Here is a 13,127-nt window from a genome sequence, read left to right as displayed (position 1 = left end):
AGCAGGCTTTTTATTCACTGAGTTAAGGTGAGACAAGAACCAGAGGGCATGGGTCAAGTATGAAAGGTGAAATGTTGAAAGGGAACATTTGGGAGGAACATCTTCACACAGAGAGTGGTGGGAGAGTGGAACCAGCTGCCAGCTGAAGTGGTGAATGCCGGCTTGATTTTGAGAGTTAATAAAACTTTGGACAGGTACCTGCATGAGAGGGCTATGTTCCAGGTGCAGTTCAGTGGAACTGGATAAAATAATAGGTCGGCACAGACTAAAAGGGCTGAAAGGCCTGTTCTTCTGCTGGAGGTTTCTATGGAAGAGATTGTGCAGTCACTGATATCAGAGACTCATGGAATTGTAATCCACAGAGACCGACCCTTCAGACCAGCTCGACCCTGATACCCAAGTTGTCCTCTTCAACTGGTCCCATTCACCTGCATTTGGCCCATAACCCTCTGAATCTGTACCTGAGTAAATGTTCTTAAAACATTACAATAGTCCCCGGCTTTACCACTTCCTCTGGCAGCTCGTTCCACTCACCCCACCGCCTTCTGGGTGAAAATGATACCCCTCAGGTCCTTTTCAAATCTTTCCCCTCTCAATTTAAATCTATGTCCTCTGATTTTACCTGTTGGGGAAAAAAGGCAAATTACCTTAAGATTTCAAGATCTCTGAGGTCCCCCTCAGCCTCCTACACTCGAAGGAGAACAGTCCCAGTCTATCCAACCTCTCCTTTAATTCAAAGCATTGGCAAGTTAATTGGGTGTGATCGGAGTAATCGAGTGGTTCGTGGGACACCACACTGTAATGTTCATATTAATACATTACATTTCTCTATGCTTGGTACATGTCTTTTCTCTTTTCTAAGCCTCTCTCAAGTCACCCCTCAGCCTCTGTCATTCCAGGACGATCAGTTCCCGTCGACGCTGCCTCTCTGATGACACAGCCCCAGTCCAGACTAGAAATGATTTCTCTTGACTGAAATGCAGCAGGAACTTCACATCCTCAAGGGTCACAGAATCTCTCTGAAAATCCAAACCAAACTCCAGAAGCTGGTAACTGCAGGCATTAAATCTTTTGGTCGAACCCTATCAAAGATATTCCCCAACTTCTACCCATCTCACTCCCATTCTCTTGCTGAAAATGACGCACTTACCTGCTGAAGTCCACAGACACAAGACGTGGCAAGGGACCAAGACCATAACAGGCCACAAGTCAACCTTGCAAGTTACAAATAATGATGCCTCCCTTCCACACAGACTGGTTGGATGAGAAGAACAGGATGTCATGGAAGAAAGCTCCGTGTCCCCCTGATGAACAGGCCCCCTTCATAGCTGCAGGTGAAGTCAAATCAAGTTTATTGTCATCTGATTGTACAAGTGCAACCCAACAAAATAGTGTAGTCTGGTTCTCAGCGCAAAACACGCAGACACAGAACTGGACACTACACACATACCAACAAAACTGTGGTGGACCATTGCATTACAGTCATTGTACTGGTTGGCCCACCCCTGATATTGTAACTCCTCCCCCTTCAGGATTCCTAATAAAGACAGTATCGCCCAATCTACTCCCTCAGTACTTCAAATCGGGCCAACAGCATGCAAGATATGCCTGTAATTTTATAGTGATTAAAGCCTATTAATCTTGACTTCGGTTCGTCGTGTCTAATTGATAGCGCTACAATTTAATCACTCTGCCTGCATGCCCTGGACAAGGCTACTTGAACAGAGAAGCTGGACACTGACCTCAATTATCCAGAGGCCTCCATAAAATTTGGTCAGTGGCTGCCTGAACACCTTTCTGAGGTGACACGACATTTGGAAAAAGGTCGATAGGAGAGACCTGCTCTTTGCACAGGTCAACCACCGCATCTTCCAGATGATGAGAGACTGAGATTTACTCAGCTGCTATGGGGCTCATGAAAATGCAGTCCTTAGCCTCAAAGAATGTAATCAACACCAGATCCTCCTGGGCAGCCGCCGTCATGCACCTAATGAATCTGTTGATGAATACATTCGAGCCTTGTGGGAGCAAAGGAGAGCTTGTGGCTCACTGATGTTATGGCAGCTGTCTACCAGGAGAACTGATCAGCGATGCCTGTGTGGCCGGCCTCGAGTCTGATAGTATCAGACAAAGGCTTTTGGTGAATGTCCTGCAGGACATGGTCAATCTTGCCAAGACACTAACATGGCCCAACTGAATGCAGAAGCTTATTCCATTGACAGAGCAGCAGACACATGGGGAGTTCAGTCAACACCACCTTGGGACATGGGCTCCCAAACAGCAGACGCCATCACGGAGCACCCAAAGTGCTATAACTGCAGCCAGATAAAACATCCATGAAAGAACAGCCCTGCCAGAAGCGCAGCCAGTTCCAGCTGAGGGAGAAAGGGACCCCTTGCAGTGCCTGATGTGAACAATGACCATGGCCAGCTTGGACTGTGTCACCTCCAGCCCCATTTCTAGTCATGAAAAACAGCATGGTGGGGGCCCGAGCACGACGGACAGGGTTAACATCATTTCCGGCAGTGACTGCGTGCAAACCATGGGAGTAGCCATCTTCGGGGTAGACATTTTGGAAGTTGCTGACACACACATAGAATAGCAACTGAGACAGACAACAAACTTACACTGGCATCCATCATTCTAGATCAGAGTAGCATGCACCAATAAGCAAAGTCCACCATGAACATTGAGGTAAACGGCTGCATTTACAAACTGCTTGTTCAACACAGGAAGCCCTGAATGTTGTGCCGACCCATATATTCTTTTTTTTTAAAAAAACTAAACTCTCCCTATCCAATTACCCTCTATTTTTCTTCCATCCCTGTGCCTGTCTAAGAGCCTCTTAAATGCCCCTAATGTTTGACCCTCCACCACTATCCCTAGCAAAGCATTCCAGGCACCCACAACTCTGTGTAAAAATAACCTACCCCTGATGTCTCCCATAAACTTCCTTCCCTTCACTTTGTACACATGTCCTCTGGTCCTTGCTATTCCTGCCTTTGGAAACAGGTGCTGGCTCTCCACCTTATCTATGCCTCTCGTAATCTTGTAGTCTGCTATTAAGTCTCCACTCATACTTCTATGCCAAAAATTTCCTCCTCTCACCTTATTTAGTAGTCCTCTGGTATTCTCGCCCCAGGAAAAATGTGCTGGCTGTCCACCCTATCTGTGCCTCTCATCGTCTCATGGACCTCTATTAAGTCACCTCTCATCCTTCTTTGGTGTCCATAGAAAAGCCCTACCTCTGCTCACCTTGCCTTATAAGACTTATTTTCCAAATCAGGCCACATCCTGGTGAATCTCCTCTGCACCCTCTCCATAGCTTCCACCTCATTCCTAGAATGAGGTGACCAGGTGAAATATCCTCAGAAAAGGATATCCACTGCCTTTCAATATGAATTCACGACACTCAGCGAAGAAAATTAGTTAATATCTCATCCGATTTCATAAGTAGAACCTGATGAAACAGTGTCCTCTGGTTCTTGATGTAAAAACATGCAAACACACATCAGGTACAAGACACATACAGAACAACGACACATCGACACAGAACCTACTTAGCAAAATGCTGGAAAACAATTCTGTGAGACGTCTCTTTTTCTACATTCGATGTAAACCCGTTACACCTCAATGCATGTCTGAAATACATTTATTAAAAATAAATATTCTTCACAAATCATCGAGTCATGGGAAGTTGTTTCAGCAATTCATCCGTTGTTCAGCAGCTCTTCTCACTGCCTGTGGGAAGAAGCAGCTCCTCAGCCGGTGGGATCTGGCTGAAATCCTTCTGTATCCCTTCCCCGACATGAGGAGCTTCATCACTTATCACTTAGTAATCATCTATATACTGCAAATCTCGAAAATAAATCTTCCTAAATGAGTCCAATGTGACTGATTTCACCCCACCACCCCTCACATTAACAATAGGTCAGGAGACATAAATGGAGTATATATCTCTACTCTATTAATGAGACTTTTTTTGGAACAATGCAGAATCAGGATCTGAATTTATTGTCATGAACATTTCACGGAATGTATTGTTCCGCAGCAGTATCACAGGTGGAAATATTGCTATAAATTACATTTTCAAAAGAAGAGAATATGAGATCGTGTCTATGGTTCGTTGAACATTCGGAAATCTGATAACAAGGTAAACGGACAGAAGCAGGTCACTAGGCCCATCGAGTCTGTTCCATGACTCTACACTCAGCTGAACCTTGTTCCAATTTCCAGCCTTTTCCCCAGGTCTCTTGATACCCTTACTAATGAGATACTTATCCATTTCCTATTTAAATTCTCCTCGTGATCTGACCTCCACTGCCTTGTGCGGCTGTGGGTTCCACAGATCCGCGACCCTCTGACTAAAGAAGTTCTTCCTCCTCTCTGATTGAATAATTTCTAATTTTAAGATTATGACCCTTGTCCTCGATTCACCTATCAAGGGAAATATCTAATCCGCATTCACTCTGTCAAAATCTTTCAACATTCAAAATATCTCTATGATATTCTCTTACACTCCAACGAATACAACCCATCAGGCACCAAATGTTCCCCATACGCCACCCCCTGCATTCCAGGAATAATCCTAGACAATCTTTGCACCCTCTTCAACAACATTACATCATTTCTGAGATAGTCTCATTAACATCTCTCTGTCTTCTGGTATTTGCTCCTCTCACCCCAGGAAAATCTACCCTACCAATGCCCTCATAATCTTGTAGACCTCTATTGTCACCACTTATCCTTCTTCACTCCGAAGAGAAAAGCCCTAGCTCTGTTAAGCTTGCCTCATTTTTCAGTTCAGGCAACCTCCTCATAAATCTTCTCTGCACCTTAATAGTCTGAATCTTCCTGAGATTGCCTGATCTTGGAAGTGAAGCAGGCTTAGGACTTGGAGGGGAGACCGCCTAGAGACACCCGGTGCTGTAGATTTCTGAGGGGCGCTGGAGAAAGTGGCGACACTCTGTCCGCCTTCCCGTAGAATAAAGTTAAAGAATTTCATGTATGTTACATTCTCAATGTAGTGTTACATGATGATAGTGGAACATTTACATTTACCCTCTGCAAAACTTCCAGTAATGAGGAAACCAGAACTGAACACAATATTCTAATTGTGATCTAACAAGAGTTTTCTCGAGCTGTAACGTGACCTCTCAACTCTTGAGCTCAATCCCCAACTAATGAAGGCCAGAATACCATAAGCCTGAACGACCCTATCAACCTGCAAGGGCAACCTCGAGGGATCGGGAATTGATGGAACCACTCAGAAGTGGATGAAGTTGCATCCTGTAAAAATGTGTATCAGGAGACGGCAAGGCAGCCAGCAGGAACCAGAGGCTTTGAAATGATATAGGCTCGCAATACTGTCACTTTCTTCGTAGATGTTATCAGTTTATTGCCTTGTTACACAGAATAAAACACTTTGAATATGTCAACCACTGAGGTGACAACTGACAAACCTCTTCAACAGTCAGCTCTCCCTCATGCAGCATCGCTGTTTTGAGTAGAAGGCTGTTCTCACAAAAATAGCCATCACAAGCGGCACTTTGTTGCCCTTAGAATGCCTGGCACTGCTCCCAGCATGCACGGTGCTGCTCCCAGCATGCTCCAACCATGGCCGACCCCATGCCTGACAGCATTGGCAGAGCGAGGGTCACAAGGCCATGCCTCAAGGTTGCCGATGGTCGTAGTGTACAAACCTTCTGCATGACACACACTCCCCCACCCCAAGCTTCAAGAACAGTGTTCATGAAACAGCTATCAAGCTCTTGTGGACAGAGGAGAAGAAGCTGTCCTTGTGCTGTTGGGTGTTCATCAGGCTTCTGTACCTCCATCCCAATGGTAGCATTGAGAAGATGTCACAGGCTGGGGTGGGGGTCCTTGAGGGTAGAGTCTGGTTTCTTGAGACACCGCCTCTTGTAGATGTCCTCGATGGACAGGGGATTAATGCCCATGATGGCGCTGGCTGAGTTCACAACTCTATGTCGCCTTTTCCTGAACAGTGAACAGTTTCACATGTCTCTCCAACGAAGTGACCCAGGTGACCACCCTCCTGGAGATGTTGGCCAACGAGTCAGCAGTGTCACTGCACCAAACAAAGGACACTCTGACATGAACAGTTGTGGAGCTGAAGGAGAGACGTATGGTGGAAATGCCAAATCGGATGGCCCTGGACTACCTGCTGGCAGCTGTGCTGTCATTGGCCAGGAGGGCTGCACCTACATTCCCAAGGAATCCTCTAACATCACCCACCTGACTGACCACATTCGGGACTCGGTAGCCAAAATTCAAAAATCCAGGGACCAGATCCACCAGCATCACCACCTCATGGGGACCCTGGGGGCCATTTGGCTCCACGAGAGGCATTTGGGTGACTATCATTCACTGGGGGATTGCACTTATTTTTGTTATCATTGGTATAGTTATTCCATGACGTGATCGTCAATTTATATTCACATTTTCATTGCCCCGTTAGACCTTCTTATTACCTGTTGCACTTTATTGGCAATCAGTGTGTCTTCTAAAGGGGTGGATTGTCATGGAGAGGCAGTGTCCACCACCTGGTGGCGCTGCTGCGATCCTGTTCGGTGGACACACTACCTGCCAATCAAGGTCAAAGACTCACTCCAAGTCATCATGGTGACCCTTGCGATTGGCTCACCTAAATCCCCAGCAGCTGCAGTCCAGGCAGTCCGCCCAGACTCAGCCCTGACCTTCACCCAATTGGCCCACCTAAATCCCCAGGAGCTGCAGTCCAGGCAGCCCGGCCAGACTCAGCCCTGACCTTCACCCAATTGGCTCAGGTGAATCACCTCGACTGACCCCTGCTGAGCCCCTGCACTTGGCTTTCAGCATTGGCCACAGCAGTCAACAGGGCCCAGCCTGCCCCAAGAGATTGGCCCTCCCAGCACTGCCCCCAGAACTATAAAGGACCATGTTCCCCTTTGTTCTGCCTCTTTCGACTCCTCATGGCTAGTAAGTAGCATCTTCCACACTGGGTTGGGGTGAGTCGCGAGGTAAGGCAGCAAGAGCCATGTCCATACTGGTCAAAGGGTGGGGACTCATAGTATAACTTTGATCCTGAATTTTGAATGTGTAGGTTCATGTAATTTCCACCAGTCTCTGTCGGTTTCACCCTCCTTATTAGAAGTGTATATTTATTCCCTGCGTACTCTGTGTGTAGACTTTTGCCTAACATATCGACCCTGTTGTCCTGTTTCCATCCCCGAAATAAATGTGTGCTTTGTACCTCCGCTTTGGTCTGGTTCTTAATCTGTGGGACCCACACGAATCTGACAACAATGGAGGAGGGAAAGCAAAGTATGTCAAAATGTATTATTGCCTATGAACAGAGGCAATAGAATATTAAATTTATGTTATGACAGAGTATAAGATATTTTGAAGATGCTACATGGAAGAAATTCTTCAAACAATTAAACACAAATATGGAGAGGCCAGTGGGACCTTCTGTTTTCTCCCGCTTAGATCATTCTTAAGAGAAAGATAGGGACCAACACTGATTCCACCTAACATTAGTGAAATGGAACAAAGAGTTGGATGGGAAATACACCCAAATTTATCAATGAAATGTACGATGCTCTCCAGAGAGAAAATCCAAAACCAGGATAGCAGAGGTCAGGAGAAAGATGGGAGTCGGACTTGGATGTGACGATTTCAGAAAGAAGCTGTTCAGAGTGGTGTGAAGATTGAAATATACAAATTCAAGAAGAAATAGGGTCAGGATTGTGTCAAGAGTGTTACAAATATGATTAATGCCAGATATAAAATACAATTCTCCACATCAATTCTGCTATACTCCATATAAATTAAATGGACTTATCTCCAATATTTCTGAGAAATGTTTTCAATGTAATCAGGTGATCGGGACTTTTTTTTCCATTCGGTTTGGACCTGTGTAAAAGTGGAAGAATTTCAGTTTATTATTAGGACAAATTATGAAGATAAAAATACAAAAGGATGTGAGAATATTTGTGCTTGGTTATATATATGAAGCAGATACAAAACTGAAGTTGGATAAATATCAAGCAAACTTTCTGAGTCCAGCCATAGCAGCAGTGAAGAAATGTGCAGCACGAACGAGGGTATCAGAGAGTTTTGTAACGAGAGATGGGACACTGAAATGAAAAACTGTGTCACTATGTAACCATTTAACCATTTACAGAGCGGAAACAGGCCATGACATCCTCCACTAGCTCAATCCTCCTGATCTCCGCCAATATCCCTCTAACCCCCCTCACCTCCATGTACACATCCAACCTTCTCTTAAATGACAGAAGGGACCCTGCCGCAACAATCTCATTTGGAAGATCATTCCATTCTGCCTCCACTCTCTGAGTGAAGAAGCATCCTCTAAAATTTCTCCAGAAGTTTTGCCTCCTTACCATTAACTCATGGCCTCTTGTTCCAACCTTCCATTCCCTCACGGGAAAGTGTCTGTCTATGTCTTGTCTATCTATTCCTTTCATAATTTTATTCCCAATGAATAAACTCCCAGTCTCCTTAATCTCTCCCTGTAATCCAGATGCTGTAAGCCAGGCAATATTCTTGTAAATCTTCTCTGCACCTTCTCCACCTTATCTATATCCTTCCTAAAATTTGCAGAACAAAACTGAACGCAATTCTTCAAACCTGGCCTCACCAATGCCTTAAACAGCTGCACTCTAGTCTATGCTATGATTTATGAAGGCCAGCATGCCATATGCTTTATTAAGTACCTGGGAATCCACCTTCAGTGAACTCTGTACCATAACTCCAAGATCCCTCTGTTCCTCTTCATTCCTCTACCCCCTCCCCTTAACTGCATATGTTCTATTTATATTATTTTTCTCCGGAATGCAGCACCTCACACTTGTCAACATTAAATTCCTTCTGCCATCTTTTCCAAACAAACCAAATCCTGTCATCTAAAAAAATATACCTCACTATCCACCACTCCCCCTATTTTCGTATTGTCTGCATATTTGTTTGCCCAGTTCACCACACCCTCCTCTAAATCATTAATATTAAGGACCCAGCATCGATCCCTGAGGCACTCCACTTGTCACAGGCTTCCAACATGACATACAGTTGTCCACCATGACTCTCTGCTGTCTATCTCCCAGCCACCTCAGAACCCATCTCACTATCTATTAATCCCTAATGACTGAACCTTCCTAAATAACCTTACATGCAGAACCTTATCAAAAGCCTTACTAAAATTCAAATAGATATCTTCAGCCGCCCTACCTTCATCCACTTTTCTTGTCACCTCTTCAAAAAAACTCAACAAGATTCGTCAAACATGACTTTCCCTTCACAAACCCATGCTGGGTTCCCCCGATCAATCCCTGCCTATCCAGATATTTGAACATACTATCTTGAAGTATACCATCCATAATCTTCCCCACTCGGAAGTCAAACTTACTGGCCGATAATTACTTGGCCTACACCTACTGCCTTTTTTGAACAACAGAACAACATTTGCAACCCTCCAATCCCACGGCACCACACCCTCCTCCAGTGATCTTTGAAAAATCGCTGTCAGTGTCCCTGCTATTTGTTCCCTGGCCTCCCTTATAGTCCTGGGAAAAATCTCATCAGGACCAGGAGACATCCACTTTAATTGACCCTAGAAGCTCCAAACCTCTCGCTTTACTAATTCCTATCCTTTCCATAACTAAGCCCTTTGCCTCTCATCTTGTATAGCCCTTTGACCCTTTCCCTCATGAATACAGACGAGAAAAAATTGTTCAATATTTCTCCATCTCATACGGTTCCTGACATAGTTCACTGGTCCCATCATCCAGTCGACCTATTCTATGTTGAACCCTCCTTTTACTGTTCACATATCTGAAAAAACCCTGAGGATTCACCTTCGCCTTATTAGCTATGGACACCTCATCCCTTCTTTTTACCTTTCTAATTTCCCTCTTCAAGTTCTTAAGAGTATGACAAAATGATCACTGGATCCGAAGTTCTCCCTAATGCTCACCTCCGTCAGCTGCCCCATTGCATTCCCAAACAACAGATCAAACACTGCTCCCACTCCAGTTGGCGTCTCAACATATTGCTGCAAAAAGCAATCCTGAATACAATGCATAAATACTAAGCCATCCTGCCCTTTTACTGATTGCATTTCCCAATCGATGTTTAGAAAATTGAAATCCCCAACCAACACCACCCTATTTCACCTGCATATATCACCTATTTCCTTGCACATTTGCTTTCCTAGTTCCTTTTCCCCATTTGGAGACCTATAATATACCCCATAATAGTAACCTCACCATTCTTATTTTTCAGCTCTACCCACACTGCCTCTCTTGACGAACCCTCCAGTCTATCTTGCTTTAGCACTGCTGTAATATCCTCCACACCTCCCCCTCTTGAACCACCAACTCTGTCACATCTAAAGCAGCGAAATCCTGGAACATTCAAATGCCAGTCACAACCTTCTTCCAACCATGTCTCGCTAATGGCCACAACATCATAATGCCACATGTCAATCCACACCTTTAGCTCATCCAGCTTCCTTGCTACGCTCCTCGCGTTAAAATAAATACAACTCAGAGATCTCCTACATCCTACCTTCTGCACATCCTCCTCTCTAGCATTCTCACAATTTTCACTGCAACATCTGTTTACTACTTCCTGCTTTTCCTCCCTCAAATTATTTAAACTTGTCTCTTTCCTTATTCTACTAACCCTCACCTTACTGTCCTGGCTAACCTGAAACCCTGTCCCCAACCATAATAGTTTAAACCCCTCCTGACAGCCCTAGCAAATGCCCCCACCAGGAGACTGGTCCCTCTGGGATTAAGATGTCACCCATCATTATGGTATAGGTCCCAGCTTCCCCAAAAATGTGCCAGTAGTCCAAGAACTTTCTCTCGGAATAAGTGGAACTGTAAGGAACATTCCAGGAAGAGGTTATCATCTGGAGAGCCCTGATGGGCCAAGTTTTATCAGCGAAACATTGAGGTGACTAATCGTGGTAGCTCAGTTGTGGAAATTTTGGAACAACAAATCTCTCTCTCTGAAAAACCAACGGAACTTTCCTGAATGGCAAAGCCTCGTGAACTTTATACATGTTCAATTCTGTGCACAGTGTCAGAATTGCCTACAACCAGTGAACTTGGAAGAATGAGAAGTGAGATTCAACTGTGAACCAAATAACTTTTCTTAAATTTACAAACACATCATACACGTGCGCTTAGACTTAGAAGGGGATTAAGGTTAGTTAAGTTAATAGAGATAAGTTAAAGTTTGATTCTGTTTTCATGTTTAAAGATAATTAAAAACAACGTATCTTTATATAACTACTTGTCCTGGTGAACGTCTATTGCTGCTGGGTTATGGGGTCCTTTGGGCTCATAACACCATAGTCTGGCAACGTACATGGACCTCCATCCCATTCCATTCATTTTGGACCCCCTCATGAAGAGGGAAACTTCTCTGATAACTGCTAGGGCAGAGGTGTGTGGGATGGGCCACACCTGCATCTCATGCAGCAGTACCGAGAGCACCTTGCACCTGATGACCTTGTTCTTCCCCATTACTGAGAGGGAGTGTCATTCCCACAGACACAATTTCTGGTGGACATTTACAATTGGCTCTGACCAATCCTTGTAGCATGCCTCAGCCCCTCCAAGCCAGTTCCCTGACACCTTCAGGTAGTCAGATCAGACTGTGAAGAGGACAGCGGATTGATTTACCAAAGTGCATTGCCTCGCTTTTGTTCCAGTTTACCCTGGAACATAACATTGTATACTTCCGGGCCCAGCCACTTCCAGACTTGTGTACAACTCAGCCGGTCTTCCGGAACTCGGGGATCTCTGTGCTGCTCCCTGTCTCCAGGAGCTGGGTGTCTCTGCACTGTCCTTGTCTCCTGATATTGGTGCTTTGTTTTCTACCAGTCCCACAATTTCACATCGAATGGTCTTGCTCATCTTACATTGGGAGTCATGTGTACAGTTTCCTTATCTGAAGCGTGAGAAGTGCACAAAGATTGTCAGACTTGTTTCTGGCGTGTTTTTAGCGGGTGATAGGAGGAAAGTTTGAACATGGATCTCTTGGTCATTAGAAAAAATGGAGATGACCGTACAATATTATGAGAGGACACAGCAGCATGGATCGAGAGAGGATAATGCAAAGAAGTTGAACATCAACTGTCACAATTTCCCAATAACTGATCTGCTGCTTGAACTTTAAGAAATGTCTTCAATGAAAATGTAATATCCTTGGAATTCTCTCTGCTTTTGAAGGTTCATTTGAAATGGTGATCCATGGACTTGTGATGAGTTTATTGTCCTACACATTCGTAGAGGGATCATATGCATTGAACTTAGATGTAGATACTTTGAAAAAAGTAGCAGACATTAAATTGGAAGTGGTAATAAATATGAAGGAAAGATTGAGAATAAATAATCTCCCTTGCAGTTGGGGTACAATGTATTTCTTAAGATCAGAGGAATCCTGGAGCCAGGACAAAGTGATCCTGTGTTTCCCAAGGATTTGATTGAGTTGTTGGGGTAGTATGAAATGGAATGGCAGAAGGGTCTCCTGCTCCTTCGACTCCCTGCTTTCTGTCTTGCGATGCTGATTGGGTGCGCCTGTGTGTTCGGTCGCTCGCTGATTGGTTCCTTCAGTTGCGCGAGCTCAGTGTTGATTCGGTGAAGCCACTATTGGATGAGACGCTGGAGTAGGGTTGGATTGATGGGCGGGTTCGCGGGCTGATTGGCTCCTGCTGTGAAGAGGCGGGACGTTGGGGGCGACGTCGTCTGCTCGGGGTCCGTCGCGTGGCAGCGGGAGCGAATGGGAAGAAGTTGGCAGAGGAGCCGGGACCTTCCTCAGCCGCGCGGTCCAGGGAAAATGGGCGACCCGCAGCCCGCCGGGCCCCACCCGGGAGCGGCCGGTACCGGCGGGGTGTTTGGGTGGAGCTGAGGGGTCGGTGGGAAGCCTGATGGCGCGGACAGGGCGAGGCCGGAGGCCGTGGGGTAACTGGCAGCGGGAAGGGGCGTGAGAGGGGCAAGAAGAAATTTTCGAAGTCTGGTTGGCGCATGCGCGGTAGATTTGTGACTTGGCGTTGGGTGCGCGCATGTGCGGCTGATACGCACGTGCCGACTGAG

This window comes from Narcine bancroftii, chromosome 11, assembly GCF_036971445.1.
Source record: "Narcine bancroftii isolate sNarBan1 chromosome 11, sNarBan1.hap1, whole genome shotgun sequence".
In the NCBI taxonomy this organism is placed as follows: Eukaryota; Metazoa; Chordata; class Chondrichthyes; order Torpediniformes; family Narcinidae; genus Narcine; species Narcine bancroftii.
Note: the sequence above shows the minus strand (reverse complement) of the source record.